Source organism: Aphelocoma coerulescens, chromosome 4A, assembly GCF_041296385.1.
Source record: "Aphelocoma coerulescens isolate FSJ_1873_10779 chromosome 4A, UR_Acoe_1.0, whole genome shotgun sequence".
NCBI classification, from domain to species: Eukaryota; Metazoa; Chordata; class Aves; order Passeriformes; family Corvidae; genus Aphelocoma; species Aphelocoma coerulescens.
Window position 1 is genome coordinate 13,426,423 of NC_091018.1, and position 25,564 is coordinate 13,451,986.

Here is a 25,564-nt window from a genome sequence, read left to right on the forward strand (position 1 = left end):
AGGTCAATGCTTGTTTTCCCACTAAATATTTGTGCTACAGAGAAAAGGTACAGCAGATTGCTTTACTGCTTTTCAGAATATTCTATCAACTTCTATTCAGATTAAAAATGTATCTTGATATACTAAAAAATAGTACATAGACTCCAAAGTCTACATGCTGTGATCTAAAAACTATATGATATTCCAAAACTGCTTTATTAACTTTGCCCCAGCAACTGCACTTTTAATCTTCTACTTTTCAACTACAAATGTCAGACTCTTGGAAAGGGATGATGCAGATTTGCTTTTCCCATTTCAAAAACTACTTCAATATCTGCATTTCAAACTCCAAGTATGGAAAACTGAATAAAATTGGACCAATTTAAGTCAATTTAAAATATAGCACAATTTGGCAAGATTTTGTCAGAATGTCAGAGATCTTTTCTCATTAAGGAGAACTGGGCCTGAATAAGGACTCATGGCAAGTGGGAGAAAAACAAAACCATCATAGCAAACCCCACTTATGGCCAGCCCACTGGCCTGGGACCAGTCTGCACTCACATGTGAGAGACGTGGGTGGTTATCTTTACCTGGCTGCTGTGCAAACACAGCTTAACACATCACCCATGCTGCCACAGTGGGAAAAATAAAAGGCAGAGGTGCACTAACCAAGGGCAGAACCTCAGACAGGCAGAGGAGCCAGTGATGCTGACACTCATCAGAGCCCAGGCTGTCATGGACACAGTCTGATAAACAGAATGGATGAGAATAGGGAAATCCTCAGGGCTCCATCAAGAATTAAAAGAACGTGGGCACACCTCAAAATACACCTTTATTAATATATTTACCACCCTCAGGTGATGAGGGAGGCTACAATTAACATTTCAGGTTAAACAAGACAACTGCTACCAACAGCATAACAGGTTGGTGGGTTTTTTAATGAGAATTCCAACATATGCAGTTGTGTTGTAGCCAGTATCAACAGCTTTAATGTATGTAAGACTGAGAGATCTGCAGATATTTAAAACAACATGACCACCACATTAATTTCTGTAATTACAACTACACAATAAAATTACTATTGAATGATAGTATAATAAACTAAGCTAAACTAAACTAAGCTCAGACTTGTACGGATGAAAGTATTCTGCATATTTCTTTATATAAAAAAATGAATGCTACATTCTTTTCAAAATGTACATGTTTATTCTGCTCTGGTGAACCTCACCATCATCAACCTCAGCAGAAAAGAGATCAGTTTACTTCCCAAAGCTCCAGTTCTCTAAAATGAAAGATTATTGGTTTATAATACAAATCTTGTATGATACTTTCATTCCAGTTAATTCAGTGCTCCAAACACAGCAGTTGAGCTTGTATTTCAAACACAAGCCAGCCATGGCTCTAAGACACTGTAAAGAAACATCAGGGCACACCCATGGATACATAAAATGCTACAGGTTAAAATAAACCCCAGGGGGAACTCTGGCTGCTCCTCACCTTCCAACAATGAGCATATGACCAGGCACAGTGACTTGGATAAAAAGCAGAGCTGTTGGACTACAGCCAACTATTTAACATAATGAAACAGTACCACAGCTTTTCTGTGGGCTGAGTAGGAGCTTGTTCAGAAGTGGTCCTACTGTAAAACACTACAAGTCTAATAATCAAGAACTGGCTAATTTACGAAGGGAGGAGAGGAAGGTTGCCTTTCATTTTGGAATTTCAGGTTAATTTGAAATACTTTAAAAAGTGTTTATAAAAACAGAACACTTAGCTAATTTGTACATATTTGTAGTAATTTAAAAGAGAATCACATTTCTATCCTAAAAAAAAAAATCAGTTGCAATTCTTAAAAGACATCAGTTGGAAAAACTTAGTGAGTCCCAAAAAGACAACCTTGGCTTTTTCCTTTGAACATGCTCATGCAAAACCTGACACACACACACACACACACACAGAGGTACTTACAAGGGATCTGACAATGACGACTGAGGTTTTTTCAGTGTTGATAAGATCTATAGTGAAACAGAAAAAAGAACATATTGGAGTTTGGGATGTTTTTTGCCTTGCAGAAAGGAGCAATCTTTAGAACTTCTGCCCTACTGCTCCTAAGAAGCATAGGCTCTGAATTCAGACAGAGGTGCAACACAACTCATATAAGGGAAAGCAATTACATTACTGGAAAAGATTCCAAACTACACTGGACAGACAAGAGATGAAGCCACCAAAAAGGAGCTTAATTTTTATGTGACACTACTCCCTCCCTTCTCTATTTAAACATGTTCTGAATAAAATTATGAACAGAAGCTTAATGTATTTTAATTACCAAAAAACCCCAAAAAGACAAGGAAGAGACTTTCACATTGCGTGTAGTCCATTCTTCTAACTCAAGGCAGAAACAAGAAGCCCTCTGTCACTCTTGATAGAAGAGTATCAGTAGAAACACGAACTCAGGACTACCCATGGCACACACTACCCCAAAGAACATGAAGTGGATAGGGGGGTATTGAGGTAAGAGATGAGTTTCCAGAACAAAAGCATGTTTATAGAGGCAGTGAGGTCTCACTGATCCCATGACCAGTGCAATAGAAGATGGCTGTGTGTAACTGCAGAGATAAGGCTCCAAGAAGTCTACTGCAGAAAGCTTTAACTGACATTTAACCTAGTTATATTTTAATAGTCTTCCCCCTAAGTCTAAGATTTTAATCAGTTTTTACAGACTGAATCCAAGTTAGATGTCCCTTGCAAAATTCTCCTACAAGGATGTTCTCTTAACTATAAAGAAGAGGTGCTAGAATGTTTTTAGTGTTACTGGCACTTGAATGTGGCTGTACAAGATTTTGATCCATTGCAGGATCAACCCAAACTTGTGCTAAATAAATATTTATCACATCTTAAATATACTGCACATAACAGACTGACATACTCAACATGCAAAAGTACCTCCACACCAATTGTAATCAGTCAGAAGCCAAACTTAACTATTCAAATTAAACCTTATGCCTTCAACCTCCTACTTAATTAGACGTTAAGAGAAAGCCTAAGATGCAATGTTCACATCAACGCACCATCAAGGACACTTCAAGGTAAGACAACTACAGATTACTAAAGTGTTAACTGTTACGTTTTCCATAAATTTCCTCATTCCCTACAAATAAAATTTAGCACTCATGAAAAATTTCACAGTAGCAAGATAAAACTGTTATTTAACACCGGAATATTTAGAATATGTATTATTTTCTATTGGTTTACAAACCTCATTATTTCTCTTGAGTGTTGAATAGAACTAGACTGTTTAGATGCTTATCCAGCTATTTTAGAAACAGCAGAGCTTCCAGCTCTTGATGCAGGAAATGCATGTTCCCAGAAAGAGCAGTGTGCATCAGGGATGACTACAAGAAAAAACCAAACCAAACAAAAATAATGTTGTTTCTCTCCTAGATAGCTGGTTTTCAGCATCTCCAAAGGATTTTCCTCAAGTGAAGCAGTTTCTATCAGTTTTGAAATGGTCTGGAGTTCATTTAACATTTGCAGTGACATGTTACAGTGTTCATACTGGAAACCTCACTCATGAGGTAATGTTTTCCCTACAGCTGTTATATGCTGGGGGTTTAGAAAAATTCTATAGTCCAAGCTTACTCCTGACTGACACTGTACTTTATGGGCTGCCACAGATGGAAGAGATGTTATCTGAGTATAATCTTTTATATCCTTAATTGAAAGTTTCAGACAGATATACAACACTCTACTCCTGGCCTGTAGCCAGGGCCACAGAACAGAGTCTGAAATCAAAGCACACATTCTAGAACAGAAGAGACATTCCTCTCTTCCTAATTTAACTCAAATCTAAGAAACAACTGGCAATTATATTTTTTTAATATAGAAAAATAGCTTTTAAATAGTCACTAAAGCTTATGGGACTAAGTAAGAGCAAAAGTGTGTATGGGGAACAGAGAGAGGGTTTATGCCTCTGGAAGTGACTATTCTTAGAGCAGGAAATGCCCTAATCTTCTCTGCATTTGACTCTCCAAGCTGAACAGAATCAACTTAGCATTTACACACACCACTAGAATTTTTAAGTGTAACTCAAAAGCTAAAGAAGTACCTGTAGCTAGAAATTTCATTCTATGCAGTTTAATGTTAATAAGGCAGCAAATTATTATCGTCACTAGGAAAGGCTTTAATTAGCCCAAGCCTAAAACACTCTAAAGGCTTAATAGTGAAAGTATATGAACAACACTGTTTATTATCCTTCTTCTGGTGTTAAAAAGCTGCCAGGGATCCAATTTACTACAGAATAACATGATTAGAAGAAAACACAACTTTTTTCTGTCTGCTCCAAACATTGTGCTAGGAAAGTAATTTACTAAGAAAGATGACATTAGAGAGAAAAAGGGTTGTGTTCTAGTTTGTGAAGAAAACTGGAATCTGCAAAGCAGGTTGTTTTTAGTTTAAAAGCAACACCAAAGGAAGTCTGGTTCCTGTGCACCAGAGCCCTTGCCAACTTCAAATGGAGACACAATTCTGGCTTTAGTGTAAGTGCTCAGGGCTGACTCTTGTCAGGAAGTTCTGAAATCTTCCAAAACAACCCAGTATGAGTAAGTAGCAACCATCTCTAGAATTTCTCAAGCATGCAGGCAGATCTAAACATTTTGGAAACCCCAGTGAGCATTCAGGATTTGTAACTGGAAAAGTGGTTTTACACAGTAAAAAAAAATTGAGTTGACCTGAGTAAGTACGTGGGTGTTCAGTTTTCAGAAGGCTACTTAGTCAGTATTTAGCTGTCCTGAATTTGTTCCAGTACAGGACAGAACAAGGCTGGGATTTCAAAAAGAGATTACACAAAGACTAAGAAATACCACATTGCCAGGAAGATGCAGCACAATAAACAGATGAGTGCATACTGTCAGACTCTCTACAAGTTTTGATTTTCCAGATTTATACCTAACACACACAATAATGAGAGAACATTTCTACAGCTGAGAAGACTGTGACTCAGTAAAAGTTAGAAGAATCTGGTGGCTAATTACAACTTAATTTGGGTTAGAAAGATTGAAGGAAAAGAAACTGAAGGAAATTATTCAGTTTTTACATCATGTTGGTGTTTTCATTAAAAAAAAAACAAACCTCCAGCAGTATTAATGCAAGTTACTCATGGCAGAAAAAAAGTTCATGAGGTCTTATTTTTCTTTCTTTCTCACAGGCATATTTCTACATACTTTCCTCTTGCACATTTTAGTACATCACAAACCACAGTGGAAATTCAGAGAAAGACTAACCAAACCCATCCACTTTTCAGAAGTACTTCTGTGCTCTGGCAATGCAATAGAAGCTCAAAGCCTAAGAGTTTGAGAGCTCACTGTACTATGCCCATACAGGGTAAATACTGGTACCTATGTCCTAACAAACAGGAAGAAGGGAAATCAGTTGTTCCTGATACAAGTTTAAATATATACATTCTATTTGAAATAGCAAAATCTCAAGTGGTGCTAGGAAATGGTTTCTCTTACTGCTGCTTAAAAAATAGTTAACACAATAGTTTACTTAGCTAATAGCAAAGGTAACATTTATTTTTGGTTTCAAGAAAAATATTATTGTTGTCCTTTATATTCATTGCTTCTGCTTACTATCTCAGAGCATATATGCACTTAAAGTCAATCAGAAAAAAAACCCCATCAATTTATAAGTGTCAAACATCTATTGCTGCAGTAAGTACTGTAGTGGAAGCCAATTATCTAAGAGCCAGGTGAGAAACTGTCTCCTAATTGGTAACATGAGGACAAGCAAATATTTGGTGAAAGGGCAAGAGCTGTTTGCATGCTCCAAAGGTAGAAAACGTTAAAGGCCTAGGCAAGATTCCACAACTGAAAACTGTCCATTGAGATTACATTGAATTGGGAAAGTACCTCCTCTGACCCCCCTGTTCCTTTGTCTCATTAAATTCTATCCAGAACCTGCCTGTGAGTACCTGGGGCTCTCTCGCTGCAGCACTGCCTCTCCCACAGGTTGCACCCAGCCTGCCCTGGCTGCGCTGTGCTCTGGCCACAGCCTGGGCTGCAAAGGCTGTCAAGACACAGAACCACAGAATCATAGAATGTTAAGTGGCTGGACTGGACTTCAAAGCTCATTTCGTTCCATCCCCCTGCCCTGGGACACCTTCCACCAGAACAGGTTGCTCAGGGCCCCAGCCAGCCTGGCCTTGAACACTTCCAGGTGTGGAGCATCCACAGCCTCTCTGGGCAAACTGTGCCAGGGCCTCACCACCCTCACAGTAAAGAATTTCTTCCTATTATCTAACCTAAATTTTCCCTCTTTCAGTTTGCATCCATTCCCCCTTATCCTGTCACTATGATTCCTCACGATGAGGCCCTCTCTGGCTCCCTTGAAGGCCCCTTCAGGTACCAGAAGGGGCAGTGGGGTCTCCACACAATCTTGTCTTCTCCCAGCTGAACAGCCCAGACTTTCCCAGCCACAGGGGAGATGCTCCAGTCCTCTTGGCAACTCCGTGGCCTCCTCTGGACTTGCTACAACAGCTCCATATCCTTCTTATGTTGGACATACCAAAACTGTGTGATACTCCAGGCTGGGTTTCACAAGAGCAGGGCAGAGGGGAGAATCACCAGGTCAGTCTGAGTTACACACAGCTCTGTGAATGCGCTCACTGTGAATGATGGCAAACACAGCTGTTTCAATATCTTTTTTTGTGGTAAGGGAAGTGAGAGACATCTTTTTGTTTCATTGGCATTTTAGTTAATGACTGGGCTAAAAACCAGTAGCTTGGACAGAGAGTATTCCAGAAGAGGATGGAAAAGGAGAAAACGTGCAACTGAAAAACACTGTTATTACCAACAGCTACAAAATATACTTGGACTACAGGGAAAAAAAATCAAAAAGAAAATGCATATTCTATACTAATGAAGTATTTCAGTCTGATCCCCCAACATACACCCCTATCTCATCAGGTATTAAGGCAAATGTTACTCTGATGTTCCAACAGCAGAGGTAAATGTACTGTTTCAACCCAACTTTTTAAAACACGGACACAAAAAGACACACAGTACGAACAAGGACAAATTTCAGAGGACATGTGGCCATGGAAGACTCCAGCAAAAGCTCCGTAAACAGCCAAATAAGAACTGATAATCTTCCCTCCCACACACAATAAATACACAAGGGACAGACTAGCTAGTTCTGTGTTCAGCTGCACAACCATTTTGCAGTGGAAAGGTTGTGACTTTTGTGGCTCTGATGATCCAGCTAGTGAGATTTAAGTTATCATCATCTTTTACTTTCTGATTCTTTCTCAATAGCAAACTGCTTCACAAAGAGTGACCTCTCCTAAGACTGGTGCATTACACAGTGTAGAAGATCAAACCAATTTGAGACTCACAGATGTAAAGCCCTATTTCCCACATCTTCCCCTGTGTTTCAGGGCACACTGAAAGTAAGTAACTGATGTACAGTGTTTACAGTCTTCAAAGCCACATGTAATATTCCTGTTTCTAGAATAGTACTGGATACTGCAGCTTCAAGTTACATTCATACTTTCGAACTCATTTTTTGCTTCTAATTGCTACATGCTTCCCTGGGCCTGGTGATACTCATTTTTATCTGTTTTCAGATATTGTCAGCATTAGAAACATAAGCATTGATGAAGATTGTTTAAGAATTAGGGTGCTCATCTCCCCTCTTATGCTTCCGATGATCATTTCAACAATAGCCTTTGACAATGTAAGGAAATTAGGGTGCCAGGTGCTTTTTGTTTTGCAAATAAAGATGGAGAAAATAATCTTCCTGGGTGTTTTTCAGAATGTGATTCACAGAAAACACATTTATGCTTGTCCCAGTTGGATACAGCTGTTTCACTGACTCCTGGGGTGCATGCATTCAAGTTCAGACCCTGATGAAGTTACAGTATTAGAGTTGGGTAGATGTTAATGGTATTTTCCTCAACAAGCCAAAAAACTCATTAATGAGGTTACCCTAGCTGCACAAATATTAACACATTTCCTGGCCCTGAATCTGGTGTGTCACCAAACATCTGTCAGCACAGCCTAAGAAGAATTCTATGTACCCTTGTTATGACGCAATAGAAAGACTTAAAATGGCATTTTCCAACATACAACAAAATAGTAACATGAGTCTCTCCTAACTCTTGCTCTTACATAGTAAGAAAGTAAACACTGAACCATTCTCTTTTAAATAGCATTTAGGCAATGGATTTGTCTGACCAAAGCTTACATACATGAACTCAAGAGAGGCAGTCATCAAAAGCCACTTCCTTTATTTATAAGTTTCCTGCAGTCTAGCAGCATGGCCCTGTATTAACCTTTCTGTGAAAGGACCAATTCAAGCAGTCAAATATTGACGTGCACGAGCCCAAGTGCAGTCTGGCAGGGAAGCAGGCAGTGTAATGACAGTGTAATGACAGGGATCATCCCACTGAGAGTCCGGCAGCATTAACCTGTGCTCTGCTGCAACGCGGGCACAGCAACGGACTGCAGCAGCTTCTCCTTTCACTGCACTTATCCTGATTATGAACTTCTCTTTAAATGTCTTGTCAACAGCAACTGTTGTGCAATTTAACAGACTGAAGTTCTAAATACAATTTTTTATTCCTTCTGGGAGCCTGACTGGCTTTTCAGCTTTCACTTTTGCAAGAAATGCTACCATTGATTTTACATTTACCTTCCTTGCTTTTCAGAAACTCTATCATCTCTCATCATTCACATTAGGGTGCCTTCTTCTCAGACATAGGTCATAATTTAGGTAGTGAAATTAATTACATACCTAAAAAGGAAGGGGACAGAGTAAATGTTCCTCCTTGTGTACTGCACTAGTAGTCTTTCGTCTAGCAAAAAGTGTACTGCAGGCTGGGAGAGACTTTCCTAAGGTTTGTATGGGTTTTTCAAAATTCTGGGGGGACAGTCAACAAGAAGAGCACTAGAGCTGGAAAACACACCTTCCTTTTTCTCTTGGGAGCTCACATTCAAATACAAAATTATTCCCTTTTTTCCTTTTTTGACTAAGCAAAAAAAAAAAAATTAGGCTTTCTTATTTGCATTTTGAAGAAATTCTCTCCTTGCAGACATTCTGATATACAGATGACTGGATGTGCACTTAAAAAAAAATACAAGTTTAAGAAAGCTGCCCCCACCCATGGTCACTTGAGATGGTAGCCCCTGAGATTTCAAGCATGAGTCATCTCTATTTTTCATTTTCATTGTGTAATAAAAATGCTTTGAGGGTCAATAAACAGTAGGAGCTTTGGGAGCAAGCATAGTTTAATCTTTTGCACAGATTTACAGTATCTTCCAGTGAGAAAGAGATTATGTTTTTTGTATGTTTAAGGAACTGAATTTTATTGTAGTCATAATGCAAAACTTTAGCAGTCTATTGCTTGGTTCATGTTGAACCTACCCCATTACTTTCTAGCTAAACATAGCTAGATTAATTTCTAAGTATTCATCATCTGTAGATCCACACGTGGAATTCCCAAGTCGTAACAAGACAGGACTACATACTGCAACTTTTTGCTTGAACTGACTTTAAACTTTTTGTGACTGAACTTGCTTTCTGCTACTTTCATGTGCTTTATGGTAGACTGACATATCCTTAGGGTACATTTCTGTTAATAACATTATTTGGCATTTTCTATCAAGGAAGGCAATTTCACTGCCTTACTGTATCATAACAGTTCTTTGATTTTTATCTGCACTTCAAAGAGGAAGTGATGTGACCAAACAAATCCCATTACATTTTCTCCTACAAGGCAAAGTGCACATACAAGTTTTTAGACTTAACAGCTCTAAACACTATTTTGTTCAAAAGTACTCTGAACATAAACATTCATACTAAGACAGGAGAACACAGCAGAAACAAGCACAATTCTTCAAGACTTCTAAAAAAAAATATGCAGGAAAAAAATACCTCTGAAACAGTTTTGAACACCAAAGTTTTGAACTTAACCACCCCCCAATAAACGTACAGACACATTTATTACACTTATTTACAGACATGAAAGTATTTAAGGTGTACAGTTTCAGAGGCAGAAGTATTTGATGTTCTTAGTCCAGAATACCCAAGTAGCTTTTGCAAAGCAGCAGAGGGGTAGAGGATGACACGTTCCAGGCCTGAGCTGGAACTGGCTCTGGCCAAGGAGCTGTGTAACCACATTATAGTGCTCCTACCACGCCCTACCCCTCAGCAAAACATCCTAGCACAGGACAGCTGGGCGCTAGCACAGCCACAGAGTTTCCTGAAAGGAATTTGTTCAGATCCTGACAGTCTGGAAGAAAAAAAAGTGTGTGACGATTTGCAGCAAAGCACACAGCTTTGATGGCATGACTTTTTATTTAGCTAACTGGATAATTTTGAGTATGAATAAAGCAGCAATCACAGTAGCAACTGCAGAAGAAAAACTGTGCAGCCCTAGACTAAACAGACAGTAAAGTGGTCTCAGACAAATTCTGAAGGAAGTTTCAAGAGGAAACTGATGCTGTTGACCATTCTTTCAACTTATTTTTAGGAACTTTTTGTTCTGAAAAAGGGACAGAAAAATCCTTAGCATGACACAGTGTATTGCAACAACAATTCATGCTAGTAATTAAAAAAACCTAGTAATTTAGTTTATTAACAAATGCAACAATACTCAAAAAGCTAACATTGTCAGAAAATGTTTCTAATTCAACTTAAAAATACACAGTCTCCACTTCAAGTCTATCAGATTGATCCTTGCAGTGGTGGGAGGACAAAGTTCCCTGTTGGAAGTTTTGAGTAAGGGTTAAGTGCCCACTCTCCAGTTATTGTCAATATTGCTGCTCACTAGCAGGCACAAAAAACAAGTCACTTTACCTTGAACACAACTGCAATTCAAATGTTTCTAGGTAAGCAGGTTGATAAACTCACAAAAAATCTAAAAGAACCCCACATTAAATAGTGAAAGTGCTAGGCCCTCTAAGTTACAAACGTATCTGAACAGACCACGCAATCCAAAATTCTCCTGGCTTGGTAATATGAGCTTTGTCAGCTGTTGGTTGTCAGTGCCATTCGTACAATTGCAAAACACTACCTGCTCCTTGAAAACATGGAACAGGACATTCAAATGCTGTACTTTAGGTCAGGGGATACCACTAGAAATTACATTATCATTTTCAATTTTCACCTCAGTTTTATGTTCTGAGTACCTTCAGGAGTTTGAATGATGTAACATGCCACCAAAAGTGTGCCAGACAAAAAGTTTTCATGTGTACTCTTGGTTAAATCTGGGATCAGACTGCTTTTAACAGCCTCAGCTGTAAAACTTCAGCAACCCAATATTCAAAGCTTACCTTTCTGAAAGATAAATCTAGTTAATGCTTTGCAAGTTACCAATGTATTTCTCATTTTCATCTACCTAGGAAAACTATAAACTAAAAGGGGTAATACATTACAAATTTATCAAACTCTTTTTGTTCTGTCTGAGGAACACCAATGAATCAACTTACAGAAACAGGCAACAGAAACCTTATCCACCATGGCCTTTCAAGGAATAATACATCCTCCCTTTACCTTTTCATCCAGTGTCTGAACACAGAAAGGTGGGAAAACAGCTGGTGTGGTAACATGATCAGGACAGTGTCTTACACAGAACAGTCAAAAATAATTGTATGTGATTATCATTCATCAAACCACCTTTGAGCATTCAAATAACCCGAACTCATTCAAGGCTGGAATGAGGTTTTTTTCTTCAGTTATGCCCGACAGAAACTGCCAGGTGTTTATCCTCTCTGCTCCTAGTCAAGTTTATGGAACACTACACAATCACCATAAAGCATTCTGCATAGGTACTGTTATTGAAAGGCATGCAAGAAAAACAGGCCTGAAAGACCAGCCAGATGGAGAAGTGGCAATCCCAGAATGGCAAAAAGTAGTATACAAGGAGGAAAAAACTAAGCTCTGCATAGTTTTCTAAGGCATAACCTTGCTCTGAGGCCTGTTCCAGCTCCCACAATCTCACCCTGCTTTTTACTTAAGCACAGCAAACATAGTTTCACTTTCCAGTTGTTCCTCTTGCCTGTGGCAATACATTTCATAAGGAAAACACTTTTGACCATAAGGACAGCGCTTTTTACTTAAGCACAGCAAACGTAGTTTCACTTTCCAGTTGTTCCTCTTGCCTATGGCAATACATTTCATAAGGAAAGCACTTTTGACCATGTTGTTCAAACAGAGGAGCTCATAAAAATGCACAAGTATTTACATGCTTATGAAATAAGCAGATAATCCATTTTCATAATGAAAATTAAACACACCTATCAAACAAAGGCACAAAAGCAAGGCTATCAAGTTCAGTACTGATTTACTCTAAGTAAATACACAGTATGAATAAGCAGCACATAAAATTGCCTTCATGGAAAGTAACGTGCAAAATGACAAACTAATGGGAGATTGTGAGCAGATAGAAACTACTCCATCCTTCCTACTTCTACATCTGGTGCAAAAAGACCACAGACACCACAAACCAAGATCTCTTCCTTCTTTTTAATTTTTCTTTATATTTTTGTATCACTTTGCTGTTAGTTGATGTTACCACTAATTGCTTACTCTTCCACATAACATTCAAAGCTATAGAAAATACTGTTGTAAAACTACACTTCACCTATACAGTATTGCAAGTCTTTTAGTATCTGCATTTTCATTGTGTAAGAAAACCACAACAAAAAGTGCCATACTAAGAATAGAAAAGAGGTTAGAGAGGTTAGTATTCAAAGCAGTTTTTAGGACACAACAGAACTTCAACAAATTACTTGACTGATTTGACATAAACATGACCTCAGTTAAGTGAGACTCCACATGAGAAGTGAACAGTGCAACAAGGGGGTTGGTTCCCTGAGTCTTCAAGTTTAGGCTCATGGCAGGTAACTGAATGCAGATCTGGACTGTGGTGATCTCACCTGGGCTGCACTGGCTGTTCCCCTGGGCTGCAGAGTCGGCAGGCAGCCAGTCACACATAACCTGGAGCTGCACACGCTGCCTGACACCGCTCCCAGTTCAGCGCCACAAAGTACCACCGCCAGGAGGAAGTGGTCACCTTGGTTTAGTTCTGCTGACACACAGTTCTGTTCTTTGCAAGAACTTCAAGTAAGCCTGAAAACAGAACTACAGCACAAAACGGAGCTACTGCTGAACAAAGTAGCCTCTACCTATTTGTTGCTGCCCCAAGCTGTCCCCTCCTTTTGCCTGGAGCCAGAGCGAGTGTTGGCTGCAGCCTTTGCAAGCTTAGTGTGTCCATGGAAGTGTATTGGGGGGGGGGGGGAAGGCAACCACAAGCTGTACCATGATATATAACCTCCTTTTATCTTTACCAAAAGCCAAAAAAACCCCAACCCAAGCCCAAACCCCCATACCTAGATTCTTTAAAAAATTTTATTGCAGATTAATTTTATACACTCCAAAATACTTTAATAGTCATAATTTTTTACTCGTGGAAGGTCAGGAGTTTGTAATCTTCCTAATCCAAAGTGGTTGTATGGTAGCTGGCTGCCAAGCTGTCAGCTTAAGCTATGAAACAAATGCCCTCATTCATAAATTTTTGGGATTTTGCTGTGAGCCAACCAACATTCAGCTGTGATATGCTGTGTCCAGCTCCTCAAACTGAATGGGCATATTTGAAATAGTGACATTTCATAGGCTGCTCAACTCCTCTGGCTACCAAGACAAATAGGAGAATGACTCACTGTGTATTCTACTTATCATGTGCTTTAGGTAAACTGAACTTAATAGTATGTCTTCCAAAACTATTGCACATATGACTTCTGGGGAAGAAACAACAAAGTACTCACTGGATCACTTAGACAAGGTGAAGTGTTTCAGTAAATCTGATCAGTTACATCAATCTGCCTTTTTTTTTTTTTCAGACAGATACTTGCACCCTCTTACCAGCAAGGACCACACAGGTTCCATGTATTCTTACCAGCTTCCTTCAGCCCTACCCACTCAACAGGACACTGATGTCAGCACACATTTAAATATGCAAAGACTCCTTCTGCTGTATGTGCTACCTGCCATAAATATGTGCAATAAAATGGTGAACTACAACACAGGGGGAAGTTAGAGCAAACACTCTGTAGTACCTGCCTAACTTGACAGTAGTGAATGCTCTTTGTATTTCACTGTGTGTGAGAAACTGACAGTACTTGTTATTTACAGTCTAATGTTTCTCTAAATACATCCTTCTTAGTATTCTTTTTGGTTCCAGTTGTACAGTGGCTCCTAGTGCACAGAAACAGAACTAATAAATAAATTACTGTTTTGTAAATTATAACATCTCCAATCAAGACTTGTAGCCAGATAAGCAATCACTATATGAACACAAAAATGTATTTACTTTGAGAAAGTTCTTATATTAGCAAACACTGTGGAATAGGAGGCTTGCTATTGAGCTGAGTAAGCTGGATGTAGAATGGGCAACTCAGCTGCTCAGTCTCCAAAAACACAGAACACCTTTAGCTTTTCACTTTTTTTAAGGCTAATCAGTGCATTTTATCCTGAACCACAAAAGATATCTCTTATGTTACACCTCCTATAAAAAATTCAAGCACAGGAATCAACAGGTGTGTGTGGAGAACAGAGAGATGATGGAATGAAGGACACCAGGCTCCTCCGGTGGCTACAGCAGGCTCGTGGTGAGAGTTGCCTGCACTGGGCATAGAGTCCAAGGGTCTGTAGCCAGGGGCCTTTGGGTGCCACAGTAGAACATGGACATGTTGGAAAACAATCACAGGAAAAGCTATCAGATATATCAGCACAGCAGTGTTTCTGTCTGTAAAAGCATCTGTGCAACTGAGGATAGTAAAAATTCACTTGCACTAGCACACTGTTGAAGCAAACCTAACACAAGTGTTAAGGCTGTTCTTCCTGTGATACATGACAAAGATTTTCTGGCAGCTGTGAAGGAAGTGCCCTAGGGCACACAGGTGCTCCGCAGAAATCAGTTATTTGCTTTGTATTTCTTTTCCAAGAACCTGAACTGGGAAATACAAAATAAACATGCTTAAAAACTACCAACAAAGAGGAGAATTTCTCTTTGTGGTATTTCATACTTAGTATTATAATGTATTCAGTTCCTCTCTATGCCAATATTTTTCTTCTCTGAGCAGGATTTCTGCAATTAAGGCCCTTAAAAAGGCTTTAGGGTCACTTACCAAGAAGGACAGTTACACAGCTGTTTTAGGGGCTACTCTGACAATGAGCTGAGTAGGTGGATACAAGGGATGTATCAGTTACAGCAGTGCCAAGGTGAGCAGAGGCATGTCTAAAAATACAAGTATTTGGGGATGGGAGGAAATACTTCATGAAATCATCAGCAGCATATGGGTAATTGACTTTTTTTTTTTTTTAATTGTGATGTTTAAAGGTCAAAAATTTCAGCACAGAAATTAAAGCGTTCAAGCTCTCACTCCCCAGTAACCCCAACCCCAGTGATGCTAAACCACACGTGGGTGTGTAATGGGCACTGCTGACAGCACCAGAGCCCAGCCATGCACCCACAGCACACTCACAGACTGCCATAGAAAAGCAGCAGTCAGTGAGAACCTTAGCTAAAGGCACTACTGCCACTCCAGTTACTTCTCTAAAGTTACACAGCAAACAGCCAAACAAGCAGCTGTATAAACTGGATATTGAATTGCTGAAACTGAGCCACTGCATGTACAAAGGAAAATGTCAGTGAAGGTGTGGTGCAGGATGCACCTCTTGTAGCTTATAATGTGGCAAAAACAGTTTAAAAAAAACAAAAAAGCCATCCTTTCATGTTACTTCAATCTACTTCTGTGTCCCCTAGCATATAAGTAAATTGTGCTTAATGAATGTGAAATTTAAAATGCTATGCAATTGGGTGAAGTGCATTGCCAAGTGGAAAAAAGATCAGAATACACTATACTACTACTACTTCCCCTTTAAAATTCGTTGCACTGTCTTGTAAAATAGCTTCAAAACACCCAAACAAAAACCAGGTCTGCTGTACAGATCTAACAAGTACTTTTACAAAACACAACCATTAACTAAATGTCAAAACTTCTACATGTTGAACAGGCTTATACTACAGCAAAGGAAGGGGGTAGGGTAAATGTGTCATCAACAGGTATTTTTAAAATAAAGCATTCATTTAAGTTTAAATCATTTTTTAAAAAGAAATCATCTGAATACAAGCATTTCTGTAATTGTCTTGGTATTACTCACTTACAATATTACTTTCTGTAGTAAGGGGAGTTAGAACAGAACACCACTTCAGTGTCATTAAAATGATAATTCAAACATCTCTTAATTAGTACAAGCTGTAAGAGAACAAGTACTGGGATGTAATGTGCTATTTTAAGTCTGTCCTTGCAATGTTAACTTGTTTCTAATTTCAGAGTCTTTCAAGCATAGGTTATTTTTTAAATTGATATCTATATCAATATTCTACCTGCCATCATACACCTATGCTATAAAACATTCCTGATTATCAGTGTTTGGAAATAAGGGCATTTTCCCTGTACACTAACAAAAGTGATGAGCAAAAATCATGAGATGAGCTGCAGCATCATTACAGTTTAAAGTAAAACAGATGTGCATACAGGTCTTCTGCTCTGGGTTTTGACACTTAACAGCTGCCATTGCCAGACCACTGAATTTATAATAAGAACTTAAAAAGAAATATAAACCTGTAAGGAAAGTTACAAGTATGCTTTTAAAAAAAGATGCTCTCCTGATGAAGCAGTAATGTACTATAAGGAATCAATAGTCACATCAATATACTTTGAAGGAAATCCCAGAAATCCTAGTTCATTAGTTTTGTCCTCACTGAACAACAGTGGTATTCAAGTATAACAGATTTAAGTCTTGGATTTAAAGTGATAACTAAGGATCCACCTTGGATCACTTTAAATCCGAGACTCTTAATTCTGTGATAATTGGTGGATCACTTTATCTCTACCTTGGAGATAAAGATATCTCACCTTGAAGCCTGGTGAACTCCCAGATGTACAATATCCCTTGATTAAGTATTAACTGTACTATAAAACCCATGCAAAAATTTATTTTTTTAAAATAATTTCTCAATATCTAGGATTCCTTAAAATCACTTTACTGAGATGAAAAGTACCCTTTGATTTCAGGGGCAAGTCCAAGAGCTTAGTTCTATCTGAAGCAAAAAAAAAAAAAGGAAAACAATTCCTCACATCCTTCACATTACATGGCTGTTACTCCAAATGGAAAGCAAATAAAATGCACACTGACTTTTTGAAGCGGCAGCTCCAGCCTCACATCCATCCTAAGCAATTCATGCACTCAAACTTTAAAAATCATCCATTATACAAACTGACTATCTGACAACATAATGGCTAAAGGAAAACACTTCCCATCCCTCCCAGTCCCATGCCCACAATCACCTTTCCTTGCTTGTTCTGTCCCTCCATTTCCCAACACTGCCCGTGCTATTTATTTCCTTAATTAAAAATGGTTCAATGCGCCTTTGAGGTTTCTGCTATATTTGGGATCATCTTAACTCTCCAGACAATTGTACCATCAGGCCTTGCACTCAGACACTCCATGTATCGCAGCTCTGCAGGCTCATGGCCTTAACCAACCTGGTTCTGGACATTGCCAGGGTTGGGGCATCCACAGCCCTCCTGGGCAACCTGGGCCAGCGTCTCACCACGCTCACAGTAAACAAGAAGTTGATGCCAGCCCCAGCACAGTAACCTGAACAAGAGACAGGCTCCCTATCTAGGGCAACAACAACAGCATGAGGAATTTCCACCCCCACCACTCATTCCTAACCTCTGTCTCACGCACTTGGTCAGGTAAATAATGTTATGCACACCTGGCACACAATCAAAGCTGTATCTTGATTATGAGTGCACTTCATATGCAGTACTAGGTAGGAACTGATAGCCCTGATAAAAGTGGGGCAGGGAAAGCAGAGCTGCTGTAATTTATTTAAGTTCTGCCCAACCATTTTTGTTGATCCCAATGCAGCTCACACTAGGTACTTTCTGCAGAGAAGGAAACAGACCGCAGCTCCTAGGCAATACTGGCTACTGGCCAAATCATCTTCCATGCAGTATCTTTTTAGCTCATGTCCATATAAAACAAGCAAAAAGCAACTCTCAGCTCCAGCATGTCCAGGATTAAGGCAAGGTCCTCCCCATGCACCACTCAGACCGCAAAGAGTGGTGTGAGAAAGGGCCTTGGTGCTGTCAGGCTCCACAGGCACCAGAGATCTCTGGGGAAACCCGTCACACCACTTCAGTGTGTGCTCTACTTTCAGTGCAATGCAGGTTACCCCGAGTGAGCAGCCACAGAAGGAGTAACCAGTGCTGCACTCAGTGTTCATGTGCATGTGCCTACCTACAGAGCTCAACATTTTGAAGAAACATACAGCTTCTAGGAGTGTCAGCAGATTATGGGCAATCCGAATTTCCCTCCCCCATGAGCAGCCAAAACAATAATGAAACAAAAGCAACAGCAAAGTACTAGTAATCCCTATCCACTGTAAACATAGCTCTACCAGCAGAGGAGGAGTACTTTCATAAGCTTCCCTTCTGTACAGCTAGCCTATTCCAAATAGAAATGTGAAGGGCAGCAATCCCAGTTACAGGGAAAAGAGGAGGAGACTTTAGAACAAAGATGAACACCAAAGCAGTCACTCTGCAGCTGCTCCAGAAGGTAGGAAAATTAAACAGTGTGGACAGCTTTTGAGATCAATCTTCTTTGTGGAAGGCCTAAGACATTGCACCATCTAAATAACAATCCAATCTATGAACAAATGGAACAAAACCATAAATTTTGTTTCTCAGGAAATTGCTTTGCTCCTTCCATGCAACTTCCCTCTCTCCTGAGAAAACAAATGCCCTGAAGCACAGTGACCACATGCTTATTTGAGTATAAAATGAGATTTCCCTTAATGATTAACTCCAACTCTTTTTTTAGTTTAAGTAATGCCTTACTCAGAAGGGTTTTCTTATAAATGAGCACTCATTCATTTGTCATGTTAACTACCTAACTCTATCATTAACTTCAATATATTTTGCATGTTTACTTCACTCAGGCTGCTGTTTGGTATTTAATTTGAGTATTAACTTCATTTACAACAGTGTAAAAGACTGCACCTATTTTATATATATAGATATATATTGTAACATCACCTGGCATATATCTGTAACCAAAGCCTTGCCATAGTAGGTTGTTCCAAAGTGGTTTCTCTGATTTTACAGAAGGGCTGAGGCATCGCCCTTGCATTAGGCGATGTTGTCACCTGCTGAACTCTGCTTATTTATTATGCTGAAAATTTATAGCTGCTGCTGTTGGATTATTCAATGAGCAGCCAATGGGCAGTGCCATCACTGGTGGTGCATGTTCCAGAGGGCATTAAAGGTAACACACGAGCAAAGTATGCATAAGATGCAAACAGGTAAATAATGAACACCTCCTGAAACCCCCACCATAGCAGGCTCTGGGGGGACATTGTCTGTTTCAAGTTTATACAGTTCTTTAGTTTAAGACAACAATGAAGGGGAACTGGTAAATACAAAGAAATGAGAGCTATGTTATAAATGCATTAAATATTTTCCAAAATAACTTTTATGTGGAAATATTTAAGGCTTCTGTAGAATTGTATTAAAACACAAAATTTGTATGCGTGCACAAAGAGCAGAAGAAATAAAACATGAAATCAAACATCCTTTCAGAGACTGTGGAACTTTGCAGTTAGTCTGAGATGATAAATTCCAAAGATTCAAAAAGTAGCACTTAAAGAAAAAAAACCATATGTTTCTAAGGTCTACCTGCAGCTTTATTTGCTCATCTTTGCACTTGAAATTAGCAAGGCTACAACTGCACGGTTGTCTATAATAGTAAATGACACCACCAATCATATTCTTATTTCTGTGCTGCAACACTCCAAGATGCAAAACATAACCAAGCAAGGACCAACATTATCCTTACCCTGACAATCATCTTTTACCACCATCAGGGACTCCAACCATCCATGTACGTTCTATAAAACATTCCTTGACACCAAATTTCTCTGTAACCTCCATCTATATTTACTGAGCATCCTCACTGAACTATTTTGTACTATCACTCCTTTTTTCCCTAACGTAAATGTTTCACATTTAATTTTTTTCCCAAATGCTATACACTATAAAGTTAAATGCTACAATTATTTCCTTAAGGGACTGGGCAAACGGCAGCACTGAATCAGGAGAGGTCTGTGCAGCCAGGGTGGGGGAGCCAGGCAGTGCACACACACTTGCTTTTCAAATAAGCTTCAAAAATCCACTAAAGAGATGTTCTAGAACACCAAAAAGCAAAATTTATCACAGAGGAACACGACAACAAATATATTCAGCCAGTTTCTTGCTTTCCTTTAACAGGTGCTTTTGTGACGTCGAGCAGAGAAGCATGCGCTGAGCAGTGAATCACCTCTCCTGATCAGCATCAGCCCATCTCCCGAGCCCAGCCTCCTCCCCTGCATCCGGGCGGGGGGTGGGGGGGCTCTGGGGGCCGGAGGGCTCCGAGGGAGGCCAGAGCCCCGCCGAGGCACCGGGCAGGGCACAGGGCAGGGCCCCGGGCAGGCCCAGGGAGCGGCCGGGGATGAGTTCCCGCCCGGCGCGGAGCGGGGAAGTGGCGGGCGGCAGGTCCGGCTGCCGGCGGCAGCGACCGCGCTCGGCCCCTCGGACTGCGGGCGGAACGGGGAACGGCGAGAGGCGCCGGCGCTGCCCCGGAGCTGCGGGGAAGCCCTGGAGAGGAGCCCCGGCTCGGGGCGGCGCTGGGGCGGGCAGGGGCGCTCCCGCCCGGCTTCACCCCGGGCCGCCAGCACGACCCCCGCTCGGCACTTCCAGGCGGCCTTTCCCCGCCGCCACCTGCTCCGGGCAGCGGCCGGGCCAGCTCCTGCCCAGCCGTACCGGGGCGCCGAACCCCGGCGCATCCTCTCGGCCCGTCCCCCACCGAGCCACGGCCCCGGGGACGGACCTGACCCCGTGTAACCCCCGCTCTTTCCCCGGCTGACCCGGCCGCCTCGGCCCCTCCGGAAGCCCCGCGGGCCCCCCTGGGCTGGGAGCAGCGCCAGCCCCGCGCCCCCTCCTCGTGCGCGGGGAGACCCTCCCGCCCGTCGCCGCTCCCCAGATGCTGCGAAGGGGAAGCAAGAGGAGCGGACCGACTCTGCCCCATCCCATCGCACCCCACTCCATCCCATCCCGTCCCTTCCCCGGCCTTCCCGCCGCGCAGAGCCCGCACTCACCGCGCCCAGCCCCGGCGCTGCCGGCACAGATCACAACGGTACCGGCGACGGTACCGGCTGCTAAAATGGCTGAGGGCGCGGGGGAGGAGCGAGACCCGCGCCGCCGCCGCCAGGGCCGCCCAATCCTCCCTCCCTCACTCCGCCACCGTGACGCCACCGGGGAAGGGGCGGGGGCGGCCGCGGACCCGGGCCCTGGTCCGTGCTGCCGGCGCGTCCCGAGGTGACCCCGGCGTTCGCAGGCTCCTGAGGGAGTGACACGGGACCCTGGCCTGCGGGCAGAGCTCGCTTAGCGCGGCCCCGCTGGGGGCTTGTTACGGTTTCGAGGCTCACGGAACAGGCCGCGGGGCAGGCGGACCTACGGGCACACGGCGAAAGCTGCTCCAGGAACCCCAGCCGCGACCCCTGGGCACAGCCTCCCGGGCAGGCTCCAGCTGGAAGCAGCAAGGCCGCCAGCCCGGATCTTTCAGGCTGGAACAGAAGTTTGTAACCCAGTTTTGCCTCCTGACAATCTGGAGACCACCAGGCCCAGTCGGAGGCCCCTTTGGTCTTTACTCAGAACACAAGAAACGGGTTTCAGCAGCAGTGCTGATGAGAGCAACTGGGATTACTCACAGTTCGGTTCAAAAAGCCAGAGGCTACAAATATCCCCATGATTCATGCAAGAGTTTGCCAGATGGTTTTAGCTGTTTTTGAGTCCAAGGCTTCTTCAGCAAAGAAGAAAATAACGTGCTTCTGACAACACCGCTTCTTAATAAGAAGTGTAAGGGAAGAGGAAACATGCTATGCTCCATCTATGCTGAGCAGAGGTCCAGCAGGATCCTCCCCCGCCCCATATGGAGTGGGACAGAGTGTAAAAAAACAAAATTGGCATACATTACATAGTCATTGCTATATTTGGTAGCAAGTTTGCTTCCATAAAAGACAACACCTTGCAGGAGGCGAAAATGTTCTGGCAACAACTGCATATGCAATGTGGATGTAATATTTAATAATTCTCAGAGAAGCAAAAAGCACATCACTTCCTTGGATAGAGGCTGAGCTGAATCACTGTGTGGGTTTTGCTGTTTGGACTTTATGACACTTGGGGCAGTCTGTTATACTCTCACTTTGTTTTAATTTGTTTCAAACCCCATTGTTTTTCTTAATGTTACATCATCACTAATGAGACAACCTGGATTGCACAAGATGCCCTAAGCCATATCTGTTTCATGCAGATTACTTTTTTGATCTAAACTCCCTAAATACTTAGAAAAGGTTGGGCAAACCAACTTGCCACAATTTTTTTTTCCAACTAGAACACTGACACAGCTTATTTTCTAAATCTTTGTCATAAACAGCAAATGGGCAAGAAAACCTACTTGTAATTTATTCCAGCTATTTTGTACTTCTTATAGTCTTAGATTTTGAATTAAGTGAGTATGGATTTACCTTGATGTGGGTAAGGAAGCATGTCTTGTGCCTAAACCAGCTGAAGCACTGGAATGGCCACAGTGGATAATGCTGTTCCCAATGAGGACTTCTGCTGCTAGAAGTAGCTAGACCTTTAGCTAGAAGTAGCCTATTTCTGCTCTTGATAAACAATGGAAAAGAAACCCATTCTCTTTCTTAGTCCTATAAGCTTCCAGCATCTACAGCTTGATGTCATTACACAGTCTTAACTTCTTGCTGGGTGGAAATCACTTCTGTATGTTCCGTGCATTCTGCCTGGTATTTCTGTATGATGCTCCCTGACTTTTGCATTCGTTAACCATTCTCTCTTCTCTCTCTATGCCACTCCTTGATTTGCAACACAGATTTGCAACACAGATTCCTTGCATTACTACTGTATTCATCTCTCTTCTAGGCTGACAAGTCTCACATTTTCCAGGTGCAGTTTCACAGTACCTCCAACAAGTCCGAGCTTCCATCTCTCTGCTGCAGACTGAATGTCCTTGCTCCCACATGGATTTCAGGTGCTTCAGGTTGTGCACTTCTGCTGAGTGTAACTCTCCCTTGCCTCTCCCTTTATGCCCTACCTGCTGGAGATCTCACCAAGCCATGGGACTGCCTCATCAACCTCTTCTTGGCCCTGGACAAGCTGGCCCTGTGTGCCATAGGAAGAAGCTCTGTGGGGAACCCCAATGCCTGCACTTTTTTTTGTCTGCTCCTGTCCCCAGGCCAGGCACCACTGACTGACATCCAGGCCTCAGTGGTGTTGTTGGGGATGCTCAACAAAATACTTTATCTGTTTCAGGAGGATGAACATCTAGGTCAAACTAATAATTTCAGCAAAGTTGGAAACAAATTTTGATTAATTACAATTAAGGAAAAATATAACCTGCCAGGTTATCGTTAGAATAATGAGTCCAAAAATTATACTTACTACAGACAGGGTGTCCAGGTGAAGAGTCAAATATGCCTTGTTTTGTTTTGTGGAGGATTTAGAAAGAGCACCATGGGAAACCTTTCCTGCAGCTACAGGTATGCAAATGCCTGCCTGATTTTCATAGGATTTACTGATGTAGAATATGCTCTTTTGTTTGTCATAAGATACATTTTCATTTAAACCAGTTCTTTGAAAGACTCCAAACATTCTGTTTTGAAAGCAAAGCAGAAACAGATTTACTTGCTCTTTATAAAGCTATGGTTAACTAGTAATTCCCTGAGGATGTGTGATACTTCCAAAGGCTTTAAAACAGGAAGTTAAGACAAGGAAGCCTATGGTCAGGAAGCTGACATTCACTACAAGATGTGTAAAATGTCTTTGCAAACTTTGAGAGGAGTCTTCAAACAAAAATTAAAATGATCTTTGTATAACAAAATGTCACAGTATCCTCAAAACCAAATCTGACTGAAAGGATTCTCGTTGTCTCTCGTGTTGCAACTCCTTTGTATCATTCCAGTAAGAAACACCCACCGAAGGTCTCTGTGGGATGTGATGAGTGTAACAGCACTTCCCAGACAGTGAAGTCATTCTGTACTGACGCTGATTTTCAGCCTTATCACAGAGGTCAAAAGAAGAGAAAGGGATCTTGAGGAGAGGCTGAAGCCAAGGCCTAGAAGGTTTCTATTTTTCACCCACAGTTCAGTGCAAGCTTGAAAAGAGTAAAGAGTTCTCACCTTGTTCCTGATATCAGGAAAGGGATTGCATAATCTTAGCACTTCTAATCTAAGTAATAAATCAATATCTGGAGCCTTGTGGGTTGTTTATTTATATTAGGAGCAGTGACTGATGAAATCAACTATTTCCTAAATACAATCCTGTTTTTCTTCACAGACTGTACAGTTAGAATCAAAACAACAGAAAACAAAATTTGTACACAAAGTGGGCTATTTTGGAGCAAGCAGTCTCCCAGAAAAGTTACCTGAATTTCGTCTCAGGCTGGTACAGTTGTAGTGTTTCCCTTTTTGCACACTGGACCTCCACATGAACTCTGCCCGTCAGGAATAACACACTTTTGTGCACTCCAGACCTTTTTAAACTGACTCTTGTGTTTTAAAAGAAAACGAAACCAACATAGCAGTCAGTCATACACATTTGGTGACACAAAGGCTTACTGATATCTCCAAGTAAGTGCATTCCAAGGAGGAATTTCCAGTAGGGGGAACTGAGGGATGGTTGTGAGTAAAGGGCAGCATTTTAAGAGAAGGGGCTGCTACCAAATGTATGATTTGTTTTTTGGTGCTTTTTGTTCAAGCTAGTTCTGTTCTTCCCTTAGTCTTATACAGGAAACCAGATTCAAAAATTATCTGCAAATCTGTTTATAACAGTTGTCAAAGAATAAAAAAAATTCTATATTTTTACATGAAAAATAAAAAACCCTTTGTTGTATCTCCATAATACTGGGCCTTTGGGGGAAGCAGCAGGGGGAATGTAGAGACAAAGTCTGATAGGTTCTCTGAACAAAAGAACTGCAGTTTTGTTCCCCTGATGTACCCAAATATGACTTCTCACTTTGAGTCATTGTGTAGAAAAATGAACTGCAGCTTGCGAGCACTGAACATACACTTGCATGACAGAATTCAGTCATTGGTTTAAGCCCTATTCCATGTGTGAAACAGAAACACGTACCTACTTGCAGGCATAGCATTTGTATTTTGCAAAGCCATCAGCTTCATTACCTGCTCAGATGTGCACAGAGGTTAGAGCTACTTTGCTTTCCAGAAGTAATGCCTGACAGTAACACTCTGCCTGCTTAGGCTTCAAGACATCAGAGCAATGAGAGCACACATTTTCTGTTTTTCTCTTTTCCCTGATTCTTTCCTCCAAGTGGGCACTTAGTTATTTACTGATCTTGGGTCAAATCAGCACTCACAGGCAGTTCCATTGAGAGTGGTAGG

At 41.4% G+C, this 25,564-nt stretch overlaps 1 protein-coding gene across 6 annotated transcripts in view; it reads right to left on the bottom strand.

Annotated features, from left to right (window-relative positions):
* Positions 1 to 25,564, bottom strand: part of ACSL4 (acyl-CoA synthetase long chain family member 4) — a 50,080-nt gene that overhangs the window by 17,306 nt on the left and 7,210 nt on the right. For 5 of the 6 annotated variants that reach the window (XM_069015388.1, XM_069015387.1, XM_069015390.1 and 2 more), the window contains exons 1-2: positions 21,245 to 21,336; positions 1,948 to 1,994 (exon numbers count right to left, since the gene is read on the bottom strand). The gene's annotated coding sequence lies outside the window, so the exon portion shown is untranslated. Of the gene's footprint in view, positions 1 to 1,947; positions 1,995 to 21,244; positions 21,337 to 25,564 lie in introns of those variants that run through there. The other variant, XM_069015386.1, reaches the window with a different exon arrangement.